We start from the raw sequence: 20,477 nt of genomic DNA on the forward strand, positions 1-20,477 counted from the left end.
AAATCTTTCCAACCTACGAGTCTTATTTGGAAGGAAAATAACCAAGAAGCTTTTAAGTCCAAGGGGTATGGAGTCAAAGATATGTTGAAAACGGTTCATTCTGATTTGTGTGATCCTATGACTATCCAGACAAGAGGTAGTATTGAATATTTTGTCCATTTAATAGACAACTATTCAAGATACAAATAAATTTACTTAATGTACCGCAAGACTAAGTACTTTGATTAGTTCAAAGAGTACAAGGTTGATGCGGAGAAATGTTAAAGTAAAAAGTCACTATGGAAGATCATAGTGGCAAGTACCTCTTGAAAGATTTTAGGAGTCACTTATCAGAAGTTGGATTTCAATCCCAACTAACTGCATCTGGTACACCCCAACAGAATGGTGTAGTAGAAAGAAGGTAAAGGACTCTTATGGAATAATTAGATAGATGATGAGTTATTCAGAAAATTACCAAATTTATTTTAAGGATAAACTCTGAAAACGAAAGTGAACATAGTACCTTCCAAGTTAGAACTCTGTACTCATATAGAATTGCTGAATAGGTGAAAACCTATTTTGAAGCATATTCGGATTCGGGTAATCCAGCACATATGTTAAAAAGAGACAATGATAAGTTGGATAGGAGTTTACTTGTTTGTTATCCTAGATAAAAAAAAGTAGGTTTATAGTCTTAAAAATCAGAAGGTCATTGTTGGTATCAATGACTGATTTTTAGAAAAGGACTATATAATGAACCACGTGCTCATAAGTAAATTTGTTCTTAAGGAAATAATAAAGGACATGTCTAACCTAGTACCAGTTGTACAAGATGAGATACCACAAGAAAACTGCAACACGTATCACAAATGATACACAATTGCATAAAGTGTCTTGTCACAGTGGGAGGGTAAATAGGTTCATGTTTTGGGAGAGTTTTTGGACTCGATCCCTGAAGGACATAAACCTGATCTCCGGACAAATGACGAAGCACTCCAAGATAAATATGCAGCATCTTGACAAAGAGTAATGAATAATAAAATTAGAATATATGTATTCTAATAAAATCTGGAAGCTTATAGAACCACCAAGTGGTGTAAAAGCCTTTGGGTGTAAAAGGTCTATAATAGGAAAAGAGGGATAGACAGGAAGGTTGAAACCTTCAAAGCAAGGCCTGATGAAAAAGGAAACTTTTTTCACTGGTAGCCATGCTTAAGTCTATCCGGATTCTTTTATCTATTTGGCAAGTGGATGTCAAGACAGCATTCCTTAATGGAAGTCTTGAAGAAAGCATCCATATAAAGCAACCAGAAGGGTTCATTGCAATAATTGTCAATTTCGGCACAACAATTGACCTAGTTACAGGAAAGGAGGTCAAAGGAAAGGAACGTATGGTCTTTAATTACAAACGTCTCAATGATTTAACAAATAAAGACCAATACAGTCTACCAGGGATAAATACAATTCTCCAAAAGGTCAGTTCATGTTCTATTTATTCAAAGTTTGACCTCAAAAGTGGTTTTCATCAAATTGCTATGCACCCTGAATCCATTGAATGGACAACATTTTGGGTGCCTGATTGATTATTTGAATGGCTAGTAATGACATTTGGCCTCAAAAATGCACTTGCCATTTTTCAAAGAAAAATGGACAATTGCTTCAGAGGCACTGAAGAATTTATTGCCGTATACATTGATGATATTCTTGTCTTCTCTAAGAATAAAGCAGAACATGCCAAGCACTTAAAGATAATGCTTAGTATTTGTCAGCAACATGGGCTTATCCTAAGTCCCACAAAACTAAAGATTGCAGTTCCGGAAATAGAATTCCTTGGTGCGATACTTGGCAACAGGAGGATAAAATTACAACCACATATCATCACCAAGATTACAGAATTCCAGGACGAAGACTTAATGATGAAGAAAGGCATGAGATCATGGTTAGGAATTTTAAATTATGCTCGAAATTATATTCCTAATCTTGGCAAATTACTAAGCCCTTTCTATGCGAAGACCATCCCAAAAGGTGATAAATGGATGAATTTTCAGGATTGGGCCTTGGTTAAAAAAAAGAAGAAGAAAGAAATAGTCAGAAACCTCCCTAACCTAGAGGTACCTCTTGAAGACTGCTTTATTAATCTTGAAACAGATGGATGTCTTGAGGGATGGGGTGTGGTTTGCAAATGGAAAAACTGCAAGTTTGACCCAAAATCTTTAGAAAGGGTCTATGCTTATGCAAGTGGCAAGTTTTCCCCGCCTAAATCAACCATTAATACTGAAATATATGCAGTTATGAATACTTTGGAGGCCTCGAAAATATATTATCTTGATAAATGGGAGTTACTTATTAGAACTGACTATCAGACAATAATTAGTTTCTTCGAAAAAATAGCTTCAAATAAACCTTCTAGAATCAGATGGCTGGCCTTCACCGATTATATAACCGGAACAGGCATTCCTATTCATTTCGAACATATTGACGGAAAGGACAATCAACTTGCTGATGCATTATCTCGACTAATTACTTGTCTTACTATTTCAGAATAGCCAATGCAAATTCTCAATGGACTAGAGTTGGTCCCAATGGCACTGGAGGAAGTTCAACAACACCCAAGCAAGGAAGCAGAAACAGAGCTTCTAAAGACACTCCATCGCTTTTGTACCTGGCTGAGTAGTACCAAAGACTACTCCAAAGGCAATACCCTATATCCCTGGATGATGATAACAAAATCAGGGATGAGCTACACCGACTACAACAACAAGCCGCAGTACAAGCAACAAATGCTTTACAATAGCTACGAATCCTGCACTCCCTTAAACTACGAGAGTGCCAGTCAATTAGTACCAAGGATAATTGGTGGTCAGGATGACTCTCTATCACAAGACAGGTGGATCACCAGTTGGAACTATCAGCAAACTTAGTGATGCCGAACGACGAATGAATAATTTCAGAGTATAAGTGCTGAGTCACGGGAAGAATCTTATCACATCCTTTACTTTATGTAAAATCATTACTTTATGTCCAGTCTGCGTGTATTGTAAAATAAAGTAGCTATAACTTTATGTGCGTGTTGTAAAGTAAAGTAAGGAATCTTATCTTGCTTTACTAAAAGGTGCTAAGATAAGCATCTTTGACCCGTAAAGAAGACACCTCGTGATATTCATCTTTAATTAGATAAGAAGGCATCTTGATGATGGGGCCCAATGAGCACCCGGAGTGTCTATTTCTTGTCTATTTAAGATGTATCACTCATTCTTTGCAAGACATTCAAGAGTTCCTTGAGCCTTACTAAGGAATATCTGTTAAAAAGTTTGAGGTTTTAAATAAGAAGAGTCTGTTTCTTAAATATGTAAGTTCTTATCTAACATGTGTATTTACTTGGTTTACTCCTAAAAGCCATTTATATTAGAGAATTAAGACACTTCTTTCAATTTTTCAAAGGAGTAGAATTTGAGGTTGAAGTTTACAATGACTTTGGAGAATTAGGACAAACATAACAGTGAATGATTAGCTCTAAACATCTTCAATTGCTTTGACCAGGGGCTATAGTAAAAGAGAATATCAAACTGCTTGACTTGAACCTTCAATTTTGTCCAAGCTTTTAGAAACTAGAACAATTAACACATTAGAATCTACGTGCAATCCTTAACTAACTCAATGATCATATTTTAATGAATTCTACTTATACAATAAATTTTAGTAATAATCTCCCATATTTGACCAACTTAATGAGAGATGGACATTAGTTTTGTAGGACTATACTCGTCATTTGTTTTTGTTATTAGTCTAGGTATCCTGACCATTGGCCTGACAAATCTTCTAGGTGGGCGACCTTTCTCCTAATTTGCAGTGGCTCTTTGACACGACGACCTAGCTATAATCAACCCAAACTATACTAATAAAAGGAATATGCAGGAGATAAAAATTAAAGAGATTATATCAACGAAATAATAATAAGTAATGCTGACAGTAAATAATTAATAAATTGAAGATTCAAGCTCCTCTATGTCATTTGAAAAGATAGCTATGAATTTGAAGCACTTACATATGGATCAAGGCAAATTTTAAATTTGAAATCTTAGTATAACTTCTAGCATTGCTGCAAATTAAGCTAGTTTATACATGTTAAGTTGTAAGACCTCTAAATTTTGTTATTAAATATGCTTCAATTATATTTTCTCCAAATATGGCCAAACCAACCCACACCATGAAACTTTCACTTGAGTTTCATTTGCATGGTAAAGTGCAAGGACTCGATGGATACACATAAATACGATTTGGCTTGCCCAAGGTTGGTGATTATTCATTGGCTCGAGATCTATAGAGATTATAGAAAAATGATATGAGGCATCCGAGGGATTGCAGTGTAGGATATGATTAATGCTAGAGGGAGGAGAGGCGAATAGCGTATTACTTTTTCTCATCCTTATTTTCTATCATAGTGGTAGTAATACGGAATAATAAAGAATAAAACAAAACAAGAAAGAATACCAACTTTTAAAGTGGTTTGGCAACCCTTATGTCCCTACTCCACATATGTCTCAATCATGAGTGTAGGATCTAATTGATGCTAGAGGGGGAGGGGCGAATAGTATTTACAATTTTACGAAGTAATAGATACAAATTTTAAACATAACACAAAGTAAGTAGCAGAAAAATAAAACTAACTTGATTAACCAAAACCAAAACCAAAACTAATTGGGCAAAAGTCAAAAGAGCATCTTTTTTTATCAAATCATCAAAGGAGTATCCCTACTTTGATTTTTTATCAAAGGATGCCCCACCCCTTGTAAAATGATATAAATACCCTTTGACATATTGCATGCTTCTAACACGTGTACTCCTGCATATATTTCCACCTAAATCGGATCATGTTGTAACAGCTACCGTTTCGTAGCTGCAACAATTGTGTAGCAATTATGATTTTATAGCTGTTACAACTGATTTGCCACATAGTTGTAGCAGCTACGGTTTCATAGCTGCTACAATATGATGATAGGAAAACTTTGAGAGGTCATAATTTTTGACTTGGGTTGAATCATGAGACGTACAATATATTAGCAGCCATAGTTTCGTAGTTGTTACAATGTGTATGTTATGTAAATTTTGAGAGGTCATAACTTTTGACTTAGGTTGAACTAGACATACAATATATCAAATCGAATATCATTCAGAGATCTTTGATTTGATATATTGTGGGTTTCGTGATTCAACCTAAATCAAAATTATGACCTCTTAAAGTTGAACTTGTAGTTGTAGTAGCTATAGTTTTGTAGATGCTACAACTAAGTTATTATACAGTTGTAATAACTACGGTTTCATAGTTGTTACAATGTATATGTTGGGTAAACTTTGAGAGGTCATAATTTTTTGATTAGGGTTGAATCACATAATGCACAATATATCAAATCGAAGATCTCTAAATGAGTTTCAATTTGATATATTATTTGCCCATAGTTAAATCAGAATCAAAAGTTATGACCTCTTAAAGTTGAACTTATAGTTGTAGAAGCTATGCTTTCGTAGTTACTAGAACTAAGATGTTGCATAGTTATAGCAGTTACGGTTTCATAGCTGCTACAACACGATAGATTTAGATGGGAATATAAGTGGGAGTGCATGTGTCAAAGGGTATTTGTATCATTTTAAAGGGGGTGGGGCGCCCTTTTGATAAAAAATCAAAGGCAAAAATTAGAAGGGTGCCTTTTTTTAATGAATCATCAAAGGGCCTCCATGTTGATTTATTATGAAAAGGGCGACCCATCCTTGTAAATGACACAACTGTCCTCTACTATAAAGTAGTATCTTATTCTCATTATTATTTCTCTTCTATTTTTCCTCGCTTAAATCAATGCGTTGTAGCAACTACTAGCCTGTAGCTACTATAAATGAGTTATCACACAATTGTTGTAGTTACGATTTTGTAGCTGCTACAACATGAAAAAAATTCTAAGACTAAATTTTTTTGGAGCCTCCGAAAAGGATTTAAATAATGTTTTTTAAGCATGATACCTGGTTGTTACAAGATCCACCCAATAAGAAGTAAATATCTGAATGAGGTTTGATTTAATTTATTGAGCATTAGATGGTTCAACCTAAGTCAAAAGTTTTGACCTCACAAAGTTTAAGGTTTAACATTCACGTTGTAGTAGCTACAGTTTCATAGCTGCTACAATTGAGATGTCATGTAGTTGTAGCAGTTATAGTTTAAATACTTGCTACAACTGTACTGTCATGTAGTTGTAGTAGCTACGATTTTATAGTTGCCAAAATGTGATTATTAAACCCTAAACTTTGAGAGATCATAACTTTTGATTTGTATTGAACCACAAGACGTATAATATATCAAATCAAAACTCGTTTAGAGATCTTCAATTTGACATATTATGCGTCTCTTGGTTTAATCTGAATCGAGTGTTATGACTTCTTAAAGTTATAACTTGTAGTTGTAGCAACTACGATTTTGTAGCTGCAAAACATGTATACTAGATAAACTTTGAGAGGTCATAACTTTTGACCTAGATTAAATCATAAGACATACAATATATCAAATTGAAGATCTCTAAATGAGCTTTAATTTGATATATTGTGAATCTCATAATTCAACCCAAATAAAAAATTATGACATCTTAAAGTTGAACTTATAATTATAGTAGCTATAGTTTCGTAGTTGCTACAATGTGTATGGTAAGTAAATTTTAAGAGGTCATAACTTTTGACTCAGGTTGAACCATAGGACACATAATATATCAAATCGAATCTTGTTCATAAATCTTCAATTTGATATATTATGCATCCTATAGTTCAACCTAAGTTAAAAGTTATGACCTCTCAAAGTTTTAGGTTGGATATTCATGTTGTAACAACTACAAAATTATAACTGCTACAATTGCATGGCAGTTTAGTTGTAGCAGCTACAAAATTATAGCTGTTACAACATGAATATTAAACCTTAAATTTTGAGTGGTCATAACTTTTAACTCGGGTTGAATCACGAGATGCACAATATATCAAATCGAAACTCGTTCAGATATCTACAACTTGTTAAAAAAGTGAAACTTGTAATGGCCAGGTTTCAAGCTAAAAAATATTATTTAAATTTTTTTGAAGGCTCCAAACAATTTTAATATTAATTTTTTTATATGTTATAACAGTTACTACACAATTATAGCAACTATGATATCATTGTTGCTACAATTGTGTAGTAGCTATGGATTTATAGCTACTACGACATGCCAATTTAGGAGGGGAAAAAAATAAGAGAGATATAATAATGAGAATAAGCTACTAATTTATAATGGAGGACAGTTGTGTCACTTTACAGGGGGTGAGATATCGTTTCAATAATAAATCAACATAGGACATCCCTTTAACGATTCGTTAGAAAAGGTACACCCTTTTGATTTGAATTAGAAATGAAATTTAAAGAACACTTGAACAAACTAACTTGTAAGATTCAATAAGTTTTTAAGCATGCAAGATTTATTAGAAGATTAAATAAGATCAATGTGCAAGATCTAAGTTAATAAAAAAATTGAGTCTTATTAAAATTTATCCTTTTCAAAAAGTCTCTAGAGGTGGAGAAAACTCTTAACAAGAACATAAAAATTAAGCATGAATTTAAATCACAAAAAACCAGCAACATGAAAGGTAAGAATTACAAGATTAAAGTTGTCATTGATCTTTAAGCACGAGCAGCACGTCGGCACACAGATACAAAAGACAATGAATAGAGTATCGAGACAAGAGAATTGATTGATTGATTGATTTTTTGAAAGATCTACCTTGAGCCTCTATTTATAGAATCCTATCGATGATGACATGACACATATTCCGGTTGATTGGAAGCCCCTTTCAGTTGCCTAAAACACACTGACATGGCTGGAAACTTTATCCCATTGATAATTGATGTGCGTAGATTATATATGTTTCAAGGCATTCTTTGACAGATATCTACTTATATTTCATGAGTATAATCTATGTTTATTATACCCTATTTCATTATATTGTCATACTTCTACTCCTCTTGTTAAGAGATTTGCTCCTTAATTGTTTTGATTGAAAAAATGTAAATTGGAGCATAAAATAAAGTGAATTGAGTGTCGAAGCAAATCTGTAACCCAAGATGTGCCCTTAGCATGATCGTGTGTCCCTTCCAAAAAGAAATGTTGGTAGGTCGTGCCTCTAAGGCATGGCCGTACTTGGTCTCCAGATCAAAACACGACCCGACCATGCCCTGAGGCATGACCATGCCCTGAGGCACGACCATGCCTCTCATCCTAGACAAAGATATGACTTGATAGTGCCTTATTTCTCTAGTAACATCCACGGGCAATCCTTTCCCGGAGGCACGATCATGCCTGCCTTGCGCTACACATACACCACGACCGTGTGATGGAGAAAATGAGGGGGCACAACCCCTGCCTATAAAAGGGGATTTACTCCCCTTTTTCACTTATCTTGGGTTTGGGGTTCCACCCCTCTCCTTGGGGAAAGATTTTCCCCTCTAGAGGAAACACTAAAGCCTCCATCCTCATATCGTCAATGATTCGTCCACCTCTGGAGCAAGGAAACACTCTGAAGACATTGATAATACATTGCTAAGTATTTCTTCTCCACGCTTCTTATATTTAAGTTGTAAGAATACTATTATTCATGTATTTGATTTTGTATTCCTTCTCCATCAAGTAGACCTATGGATTTTAGGAGTAGGGAGTAATTATGATATTTTGATTGATGTATGAACTATGTATATGATATTTCCTTATTCAATAAAGTGTTTATGTCATATTTTATGTGTGTTGTGACTTGTAAGTGTTTGATGAAATGTGTGAATGGTGTAAACATGTAGATTTAAGGGATTAGTCACCATGTAGAGGAGATACTTTGGATCATATGACCGGGGGGCTTGGTGACAGAGGGTATTCCTTTAACCGGACTTTTCAGAATATCAACTTGAATTGGGGGCTAATCCTCCTCAAGGGATTGGCTAACTAAGAGCTTAATGGGTTTACACTAATTTAATGTTAGACTTGTGTAATATAGCGATTGTATGACCGGGGGCCCTTAGTGACAAAGGGTATCCACTTTAACCAGACTTTTTCTATGTTACGTCTTCTACTTAGTAATTGAATGAGAATGGTGCAAACACTCTGGCGTAGATTTTAATCCTCATTAAAAAATAACTGAGATAACATTAGTGATTGTATGACCTGGGGGCCCTTAGTGAGAGAGAATATCTCTTTAACTAGATTTTCTAGAGTTACTTTTTTACTAAATGATATTGAAATTATTGTAGTTTATTGATAATTAGGTTAGAATCCCTACATGATTATAGATACGGAGGTACTAGGGATATTAATCAGCATCATAATAAAACCAAGCATCATAATAAAATCAAAATCTTAGAAATCATCTCCCTAAGCTCATCCCCTCTCAAGATCATCTCTCTTTCTCTCTCTCTCTCTCTCTCATTCTCTCTTGTTTATGAGCTTTCAACCAACTTTCAATTGTCTAGATAATTCACCATATGAAATCTCTAGTGCTTAATCAACAATCCCTATGGTTTGATATCTTTTTATTACTGATAATGTGGTTATGCACTTGCGGCTTTGTAATAAGTTTTTGGTGTCATTGCCGGGGATTATTTTTGATTAACATTAGTTGATTAACACATGAGTTACTCTAGATATTTTTTCTTTTTAAATTTTTACATTCTCTTATTTTTTTTCTATCTTACAATTTCTTTTTCATATCTTTTCATTCTCTTTCTTTTTTTTTTAATTAAGCACTTTTGTTTTTTCTATGAGCACTAATATGTCAAGTAGGCTTTTAAGAAAATTTTTCATACCAATATCTGCAATAGGACTTGATTCTATTGTAAGACCATAGATTGATGCTATCAACTTCCAACTTAACCCAACACTGATTTCCATGATTCAAGGTTACAAATTTGGAGGATTTTTTTTTGAAAATCCATACTTACACCTTGAGGTATTTTAAGAATATTGTTGTACAATGAAGTGTGAAGGAGTCTTAGAAAATGCTATTCAAGTCTTGGCATTTCCATTCAACCTTAGGGGTAGAGCAAAGACTTGGTTGAATTCCCTTCTTCTATAAAGCATAACGAATTGGGAACAATTGGTGTAACGCTTCTAAATTACTTTTTCCCACCAAGTAGGACAACATTAATGAAAAACCAAATCATGAACTTTGCTCAAATATATGAAGAATAACTGTTCAAAGTATGGGAGAGATTCAAAAGTTTATTGAAGTAGTGTCCTCATCTTAGGGTGGAGAAATGACTGCACCTATTCTATGTGGGGATTTATTCTTAAACAAGACTTTATTGGATTATACTACATGAGGTTCATTGATGAATACAAGTTTGAACGAAGCATATGAGTTAATTGATCAAGTGACACATAACCTCCAACAGTGGTTAAATCAAAATTGTATGGAACCTTCCCAAACAATCTTAGAAGTGCAAACCATGAATGCAAATGTGAATGATGAACAAGAGCCGTTGCAAGCCCTCAAGAGTCTTGAAAACCATGTAGAAGTTATAATCAAGCAAAATGAGAGCTTCAGATAGTTAGAAGCTAAGTCAGATAGAGTGACTTCACAATGCATTGGACCTCCACTACAACCCTCAAGAAAACTCCACTCACCCGCCACTCCAACAGGGATTTATACACCACAAGCATAGTTTCCTCAACATGTGATTCATATGCCTCAAGCTATCGATGAAAATGACTTCATCCCAATGCCTCCACTAAGGACTCATGCACGACAAATTTCCTTTTCACAAAAGTTGGTGGAAACCATGAACGATCAAGAAATTGGTAAATTCTGTGATGATGATGGTGATGGAGATGTGGTGTCTTGTAAATTTTTGGATTTCCCTCTGGGGATTATATTTGTTAATGGTGAGATAGAGTTTTCAGATGATGATTTTGATGAGGATAATCAATTTAAAACCACCAATGAAGATAATAACTCTCCTTTGGATGACATTGATATCAATGTACTCTTCTATACTAGTGATGATATTGTGGAGAAAAGTGTAGGGACTTGCGCTATACAAGCAATGTCCCAAGAATCACTTCTCATGATTTTCCGAGTTGCAATGATCGGAATTGTTGAAGATTAAAGTGTAGGGACTTGTGTAGGAAAAACAAAGCCCCACGAATCATGACCTTTTGAAACATCACCACCAATGCTAGAGCTAGAGACCTTACTTGATCAAGAAGAAATCACATCCACTTGTTTGGAACTTTCATGTCCCTTTAAGCACTTTGAGGTAAGTATTTCTTGTGATCTTTTAGAAAATATCATAGAGGTACCTAGGTTAGATTTTGTTGGATGTGATTCCATTTATGATAAGTGCTCAACTAAACTTGATATGGATCTAGTTCTTACTTATTTAACATGCATGTAGGAGGTGTTCTTTTTCTTTGGGTGTGCAATTTGTATAAGGCCTATAATTGGAAGCTCAATCTGAGCCGTCTTCGATCTCCCAAAAAGAACTCACAAGGAGATGAAGATGGAGAGAGCAGTGCTACAATATATTGATCGTATGACTACTTCTCTCTTCATAATAAAACGGGTAATTAGAAGAAAAGTCTGGAAGTTTCTCACTTCGGCCAGAGCAAGATTTTGAAAAGCCTAAATAAGGGTTGAGCTAATAACCTAAAACAAATGCTTCTTGGGAGACAACCCAAGTTCCTTTTTATTTCCATTTAAGCTTTAGTTTCTTTCTAGTTTCTTTTCTTTCTTCATAATAACCCAAATCCCTCTACTTAATTGTTCTTGTATAATTTCTTTTAGTAGGATTCAAAGTTATGGAAGAATGTGAACATCAAATAGAGGAGTATTTAAAAGCACTTGAATGTCTCATCCACTTGGAGCTAATCACTTGGTAACTTCTCTTACTTCAAAACCTCCATATTATATTTCTAGTTTTTATTGGGACAATGAAAGATTTAAGTCTAGTGGATGTGTATATGTTGGGTTTAGTTTAATTTTTGTCATATTTCTTTTTAAATAATAAAATATTTCTAGTTGTATCATTCATCACATCATGATTGTTTGTTCCTTAATATAAAAATGCTAGCATGCTTATTTTAGATTTCATGTGGTTTATTGTTGACTTATGGTGATAAGTGATCTATCTTTTTCTATCCATGATAGTATAAAGTGAGCAATATTTTTACATTAGCAGTTTTAGTGTTGACCTTATTTTAGGATCTCTTTACACTTGGCCTAGTTTAGATGGTAAATAACTTAAAAAATAGTCATGATTCATAGAATTGGACTAGTATTTGTATTTCTAAGGTGACTTCTCAATTATATTTTGGTTATTGGATGATCTTAGATTAGGACAACTCACTTGAAAAAATTAAAATTCCTGTATTTGTATTTATGTTAGTGCTATACCTTTAAATCACCCCCAAAAAATTAAAAATAATACAAAATCATTTTAATAAGGGATATAAAAAGAGTTGTCATGAGTGGAAACTAATAATTTACCCTTTTGAGACCGAGTTACGTTATTGGGGAAATAAACGTTATGTTTCTTTTGATTCCGAGTAATCCTTTGAGATCTTGTATAGTTTTAGAGATATGAATCGTGTATGTGGTAGGTAAGTGCCTATCGCTGGGAGCATAAGGAACATAGAGATATGACAACTTGACTAGGCTTAGGGATTGAAACTTGATAAACTTAGGCCACTATTGCACTAAGCACAGAAAATTATTCCATAGGTCGTACACAAATAACTTTTGTATCTTGCTCACCAGTGAAATTATTTGAAAGGATTAGACTGATTCACTAGAGATTATGAAACATTATTTAATTACAAGAGTTTAGATTGTAGTTTTTACTTGAGGACAAGCAAAAGTTTAAGTCTGGAGGTATGATGTGCGTAGGTTATATATGTTCTAGGCATTCTTTGACATACATCTACTTGTATTTCATGAGTATAATCTATGTTTATTGCACTCTATTTCATTATATTGTCATACTTCTACTCTTCTTATTTGGAGATCTGTTATTTGCTTGTTTTGATTGACATGATAGAAATTGGAGCTCAAAATGGAGTGAATTGGACATCAGAGCAAATCTGTAACCTAGGCCTTTCCCCTTGGAACGACCATGTACCTCTTCTGGAAAGAACCACAGGCAGGTCATGCCTGGTCTCTAGAGAAAAACATGGTCCGACCATGCCTTGAGGCATGACCGTGCCTCTTATTCTAGATAAAGACACGGCTGGGCCTGCCAAAAGGCACAGTCATGCCTTATTTCTCCAGCAACACCCATGGGTAGACCATGCTAGCAGGCACAACCGTGCCTGCCTTACACATGCCACGGTCATACCCCCTAGCACAGTCATGTGGCGGAGAAAATGAGGGGGCATGCCCCCTACCTATAAAAGGGGATTCGCTCCCCCTTTTCAATTATTTTGGGTTTTGGGTTCCGCCCCTCTCCTTGGGGAAGGATTTTTCCCTCTAAGGAAAACCCTAGAGCCTTCATCTTTGAGGCATCAATGATTCGTCCACCTCCAGAGCAAAGAGACACTATGAAGACATCGACAACGCATCGCTAAGCATTTCTTTTCCTCATTTCTTGTATTTGGGTTGTAAGAATGTTATTCATGTCTTTAGTTTGTTATTCCTTCTCCATGGAGTAGACCTCTAGATTCTAGGAGTAGGAAGTAATTATGATATTTTTATTGATGTATAAACTATGTATATGTCATTTCATTGTTCAATAAAACATTTATGCCATGTTCTATGTATGTTGTGCCTTGTAAGTATTTGATGAAATGTGTGAATGATGTAAACATGTACATGTGAGGGATTAGTTATCATGTAGAGGAGATACTTTGGATCAGATGACTAGAGGGCCCAATGATAGAGAGTATTTCTTAACTGGACTTTCTACAGTATTTAGGAGCTAATCCTCCACAAGGGATTAACTAACTAAGAGTTAACAGGTTTACACTAATTTAATGTTAGGAAATGACTTGTATAGTATAGTGATTGTATGACCGAAATGACAGAGGGTATCCCTTTAACTGGACTTTCTATGTTACCTCTTCTACTTAGTAACATTTAATGAGAATGATGTAAACACTCAGGTGGTACCTTTAATCCTTATTAGGAAGTAACTGAGATAACTTTAGAGATTGTACAACCAGGGAGCCCTTAGTGACAGAGGGTATCCCTTTAATAAGATTTTCTAGAATTATTTCTTTACTAAATGATGTTGAAATAATTGTAGCTTACTAGTAATTAGGTTAGAATTCCTACATGATTATAGACACGAAGGTAAGGAAGTGAACATGTACTAGGGACATTAATCAGTATCATAATGAAATTGAAATCCTAGAAATCATCTCCCTAAGCTCATCCCCTCTCACGATGATCTCTCTCTCTCTCTCCCCCTTATTAAATCATCTTCCTAACCTATGATTGTCTAGATAATTCACCGTACAAAATCTCTAGTGCTTAATCAATAGTCCCTATGGTTCAATATCTTTTTATTACCAACAATGTGGTCGTGCACTTGCGGCTTCATAACAATAATGTTTCCGCGGTCTCTGATTGGCTGGACTCCCTCCAGGCCCTTGGACTATGGTAAAACGATCTTGATTGCCTCCTTTGGATCACTGGATAATGTTATCTCTAGTTTCTTGGAAGCCATCTTCGGTCCCCTGGATGCCTAGGTCACCCCGCTCCTCTCTTTGGTCACCTAGAACCTCTTGACTCCATTAGTTGAGTCCCTAGCTAGTCGCCCAAAACTCCATTTGGTTGCCAAGAATTGTCGAGTAACTCCTTGCACGATAAACATTAATAAGTATAAGTAGTAGTATTATAAGTGATTTACGTACCTTTGCTAGATGTTTAACTACCAGCTGATCCATCAAAACTTAGTTACTAAGACCTCAACTCCTACTTGACTTTCTTGACTTATTATCAAGACCTCAACTCCAGCTGACTCTCTTGGACTTTCTTCACCTAGGACTTCCTTGTATGGTTCCCAACTGTTGGATTGTGGCGGCCAACTATAAGGGGGGTTGAATAGCCTGCAAAAATAAAATGAAACCCTTCTCAACTTTCCAACAGAATAACACTTGCATAAATGATAAAAAAAAACTAAAAGAAAAGAAGAGGCACACAGAGATTTACTTGGTTACAACCGGGGAGGTTGTTAATCCAAGGAAGATGTCACACTAGTATCTCCTTCAGGCTGAGAAGCCTCTTACAATGATGAAGCGGAAAAAGGAAGAAGCTAACTAAACTGAAGCGTACAAGTGTTGGAAAATGAATTGCTTGTATTGATTGAAAGCTTCTAGACCAAGGCTATATTTATAGCCTTGGTCATGGCGTTCCGAAGGGTTTCAGGCGCCCTGGGGGGATAAAACTTTATCCCCAATGCAACGGATCATGCTTGACGCGATCTGGTCAAAAGTCAACTTCTGGGCACCCGGAATGGTTTCGACTGCCCCGGGCAGTTCTGGGCGCACCTCGAAGGGTTCCAGGCTCCTGGGGGATAAAACTTTATCCCCAACGCAACGAATCGAGCTTGACATGATCTGGTCAAAAGTCAACTTCCGGGCGCCCGGAATTGTTGCGACCCCCCCGGGCAGTTCCGGGCGCCCCAGACAGTTCCGGGCGCGTCGGATAGTTCCAGGCGCCTCGGATGGAAAAAGTCAACCTTGTTGACTTTTTCAGCCCGGGTCTTCTGTTGGAGCAATCCCAATGGTCCGCGGGACCATGTGTTTTGGTGTTTGGGCAAAGGGTTTAAGTTAGGTTTACCCTTGTTATTTGATATGTGTACTTGAGTTGTGCAGGACTGCAGGTGACACATGTGACTCAGGTTGACGGCTTCGGGTCCGGTGAAGGATGGAGCATCCGAGGGACCGTGGACAAGGCAGCAAGGACAAGGGCCGAGGGAAGCGACTTTGAGGCATTGGGGACGAGCCGCAGGCTTGGATGCATCCGAGGGACGAGAGCCAAAGGAAGTAGGCTTGAAGGCAAGAGGTCAAGGCTGCAAAGAAGAGTCAAATGAGTCGTGAGGGTACGAGTGCATGAGAGATTGTACTCGGAGTAAAATCATAGTTTTAGGATTTTACTGTAGCAGTCGATTGGTGTATGGACCAGTCGACTGATGCGCTGTAGCAGATAGCCGTTGAGAGAGCCGTTGGGCTGGCATCAGTCGACTGGTGTAAGGACCATTCGACTGGTAATGGGCAAATCAGGTTCTGATTTGTTCCAAGCTCTATAAGAAGGAGCTTGGTATGGCCGGCCAAGGTGACGAAATTAGACTTGGTTAAAGCCTAATTAGTAGTCACCAAAGTGCTCAAGGTCTCTTGTGTCCAAGTGTTCTTGGTTGGTGTTGTGGTGAGGTTTCTCCACCCACAAGGAGTTACTTGAGTAGCCGGAGTTTGCCGGGGGCTAATCCACCGAAGGATCAGGATCGTCCACCTTACGGACAACCGTGGAGTAGGAGCATCATCTCCGAACCACGTTACATCAACGTGCATTGGTTTTCTTGTTCTTTTCTTTGTCATTAGCTTTTGTATTCGTTATTAGTATTTGTATTTTCGCTTGCGCACTAACGAATACGTAGGAAGAGAGTATTTGGGGGCGCCGTCTATCCAACCCCCCTTCTAGCCGACCGCAAGATCCTCCAACATCTTCTGCTTCGGCTCCGTTCGCCTCAGTCCAGGTCTTCCGCTCTGGCTCTGCTCGCTTGAGTGATCTGTGACATCCGGAATAGGGTTCACCCGAACCCAACTCTCGGCCTTCTCGAGTAGGCTTCCGCTTCGGCTTCTTGTACCTCAGAATCGTTGCGTGCTTCCTTCTCGTCCGCCAACGTACTCATCCGCAGTCTTCGTCCCTCGGTCGCACCCCGTGCCGACCTTCTCGCTAGCTGCTATTGGTTGCTACTCGGAATATCATTCTAGTTCCCCTGTACAAAAATTTTGTACAAGCATAAAACTATCCTAGCTACCCATGTGCTCTACTGAAATTAAATTTGGATTCCAAATGATGCTTAACATTATTAATCCAAATTGTCCTTCAGAAGTTAAACTTGGATTGGAAATGATACTTAACATTTTTACTCCAAGTTTAATCGATGTGATCTTCCTAAGTTAAACCATATTACAGAAGTTATCAAATATCTATTTCAAAGATCGGCTTCCAGGTTAAACATGGCGAGGCACTAGACCTTCTTGGTATGGGATCATCCACCACTTCCTAGACAAAGCCTTTTAAAGAAATCAGATATTTAACTTCTTACAGTAAACTAGGTTTAACTACAAAGACCTCAATAGAAACATATTATCAAAACTTGAAATTGAAAAATAAAATCGATAACAAAAAATGATAACTTAAAACCGATAACCTCTTGTGTTTGGTTTTTCAAGATCTATACAAAAGATGAACTAGTTATGATGCGGAAATTAATAACTAGTTATACCTTTTGTAGCTTATAGACCTCTTGATCTTTTTCTGTATTCCACTCCTTCTCTTGGACATCATGTGGGTGATGATCTTACAAGATGAAATCCACCCAAGCTTATTCCTTTGCTTCCAAGATCTGGCCACCAACTAACCTCCAAGGGATGCTAGACAAGAGAGCTTCCTTCTCTTCTTCTTCTCCTTCAAACAACCGGCCACCAAGAGATCACCACACTAGATGCCGCCGGCCTCCAAGGAAGAAAACAAAAGGAGAAGAGAAAAGGAAGAGGGTCGACCACCAAAGGATTGGAAAAGAGGAATAGAAGATGTATTATCTCATGAGGCACCCCTCCATCTCTTTTATAATCCTTGGTCTTGGCAATAAAGGAAAGTTTTAAACATAATTAAAACTTCCTTATATTCCTTACCAATGACTAGAAAGGAAAGTTTTAAAACAAAAAATTAAAACTTCCTTTAATGCTTGTCATGGCCGACCCTATACTTGTGCTCCAAACAAGGAAAGTTTTAAACACAAAATTAAAATTTCCTTATTTGTTTCCTGTAAGAAATTTTAATAAAAAATTTCTCTTTTAAATCCCTTGTTGGTTATAAAAGGAAAATTTTATAAATTAAAATCTCTCTTTTAAAACATGAGGATGGTTACTGATCCTGTCTGAGAAGCTGGACACGACGAAGATCCGGAGAAAAGAAACCCACCGTGCTGATGAAGAATAATGTCTACCGAATACCAATCCGAGAAACCCAAAGCGGATCGGGAAAAAGTAGAGTCACCGGAAACTTTACTTGTATGAAGACCTGATGACGAAGAAAGAAATCGGATCTGAAAGAGAAGAAACCCCACTCCGAAGCATCCCAGACTTCCTGCGCACACCAGATCAACCAACACTATCGTCAGTGACCTAAGACCGGGGTGGGAATCCCTGGCTAGGCCCTCCGACGCTCAAGTCAGTCCTCTCCATAGGTGTCGATGAAGGAAGAAGAAGATGAACAGTCGTTGAAAAACTAGGGTTATGAATGTGTATAATGATGTCCACTTGTGAACTTGTGAACCTGTCAACTTACCTAGCCAACGAAGAGGATTCCCCTTTTTATACCACTTCATATAACGCCCATAGTCATGAAGTGGACCCCGGTTTGTTAGAGTTCGTTATGAGATGATGTCAGCGGCGTACTTGCGGTGAATCACTTTTAAGGAATCTTTTTTGTACCCCAGATGTACCTTCTTTGTCGTTTAGCACCTGCAAAATACTATGAAGACACATTTCCCGCCAAAATATATATTTTCTGTAATATAGTTACATACTATAAATATCTCCATTAATCATCATTTCACCCCTCCTGCTGTAATTAATTCCATCTACCAATATTCCTTATAACGATCGAAGTCACTATATTCTATCAAGTGTCTTTCCCAATCATGGGTCATTCGACCGGTCTCGACTCCTCCTAGAAGGCATGTCCCGACCGATATTAGCCTAACTTCCTCTGGGGTATATGTCAGTTAATGCGAATCTTACTTTTGAGAAGTATATTTCTGTCGATATTAGCCTACTCCCTTTAAAGTATATATATATATCTTCTTCCTAGGAGATATATTTTGGTCGATATAGGCTTACCTCCTATCGGGGTATGTCTCGACCGATATCAGCCTACCTTCATCCTGAAGTTATGTCTCGGCCGATATTAACCTACTCTCTTAAAGTATATATTCCTCCTGAGAGACGTATTTCGGTCGATATAGGCTTACCTCCTATCGGGGTATGTCCCGACCGATATCAGCCTACCTTCATCCTGAAGTTATGTCCCGGCCGATATTAACCTACTCTCTTAAAGTATATATTCCTCCTGAGAGACTTATTTCGGTGGATATAGGCTTACCTCCTATCGGGGTATGTCTCGACCGATATCAACCTATCTTCATCCTGAAGTTATGTCCCGGCCGATATTAACCTACTCCCTTAAAGTATATTTATATTCCTCCTGGGAGACGTATTTCGGTCGATATAGGCTTACCTCCTATAAGGGTATGTCTCGACCAATATCAGCCTATCTTCATCCTGAAGTTATGTCCCGGCCGATATTAACCTACTCTCTTAAGGTATATATATTCCTCCTGGGAGACGTATTTCGGTCGATATAGGCTTACCTCCTATCGGGGTATGTCTCGACTGATATCATCCTATCTTCATCCTGAAGTTATGTCCCGGCCGATATTAACCTAACTCTGCCTTGGAGATATGTCCTGGCCGGTATATACTTAACTGTTTTGCTTTTCCTTCCTCCTTTTCTTTCCTCATCGGGAGACCCACAAAACTTAACCCATATCACTAGCCTTTCCTTCAAGTCTAGTCGAAGGAGGTGTAGACGACTGACTAGACATGAGTATGGTCTTGTCTTTTCTTACCCGTGACTCTTCTCCTGATATTGAAATGACCTCACAAATTTTCTGTACCACTGTTTCTCTAAACCAAGCATAGTGATCCTGTGAGTCGTTCGCCTCTTTAAATAGGGCTACAACCTTCTCTTCATTCACCACTCATCTCAGTTGTTTTCCTTCCTTGACACCTTTTATTGCTAAGGCAATGGTCTCGGATCCTCCTCTTTGGGGGCGACTTTTGTTGGACAAGGTGAGATCTATATATGAGTCTGTTGGGATTTTTGTTCCGGCTACTTTTGGAGTTCAAGGGATCGTCCTAAGAGATGAAGCCTCACAATCCAGATCTTCTATCCAAAGATGCAGGTGCTCTGAAGGACCCTAGAAACTTCAGAGAAATTTTTACTACTTATAGGGGGGCAGCCAAATGACCCAGGGGTGTTGTGTGAAGGGCATAGCACATATTACCCTTGGGCTAAAATTGGTTGCTTCACTTGCTGAGCTCATACGGCTTGAGAGGGGAAGTGATTTTCATATTTATTTTTCCATTATGGAATGAATCAATGTTTCCCTGTCTCATCGCCCTTGAGCTTTTCTATTTTTGTTGCTTTCTTCGTCCCGGGCAAAATAT

General features: G+C 37.3%; 1 long non-coding RNA gene across 1 annotated transcript in view; it reads left to right on the forward strand.

Annotated features, from left to right (window-relative positions):
- Positions 1–3,262: 3,262 nt before the first annotated feature.
- LOC121977531 overlaps positions 3,263–20,477 on the forward strand; it is a 31,038-nt gene continuing 13,823 nt past the window's right edge. Inside the window, exons 1-2 of the long non-coding RNA XR_006110899.1 lie at positions 3,263–3,328; positions 11,809–11,899. This is a non-coding gene — a long non-coding RNA (uncharacterized LOC121977531). The remainder of the gene's footprint in view (positions 3,329–11,808; positions 11,900–20,477) is intronic.

This window comes from Zingiber officinale, chromosome 4B (genome assembly GCF_018446385.1).
Source record: "Zingiber officinale cultivar Zhangliang chromosome 4B, Zo_v1.1, whole genome shotgun sequence".
In the NCBI taxonomy this organism is placed as follows: domain Eukaryota; kingdom Viridiplantae; phylum Streptophyta; class Magnoliopsida; order Zingiberales; family Zingiberaceae; genus Zingiber; species Zingiber officinale.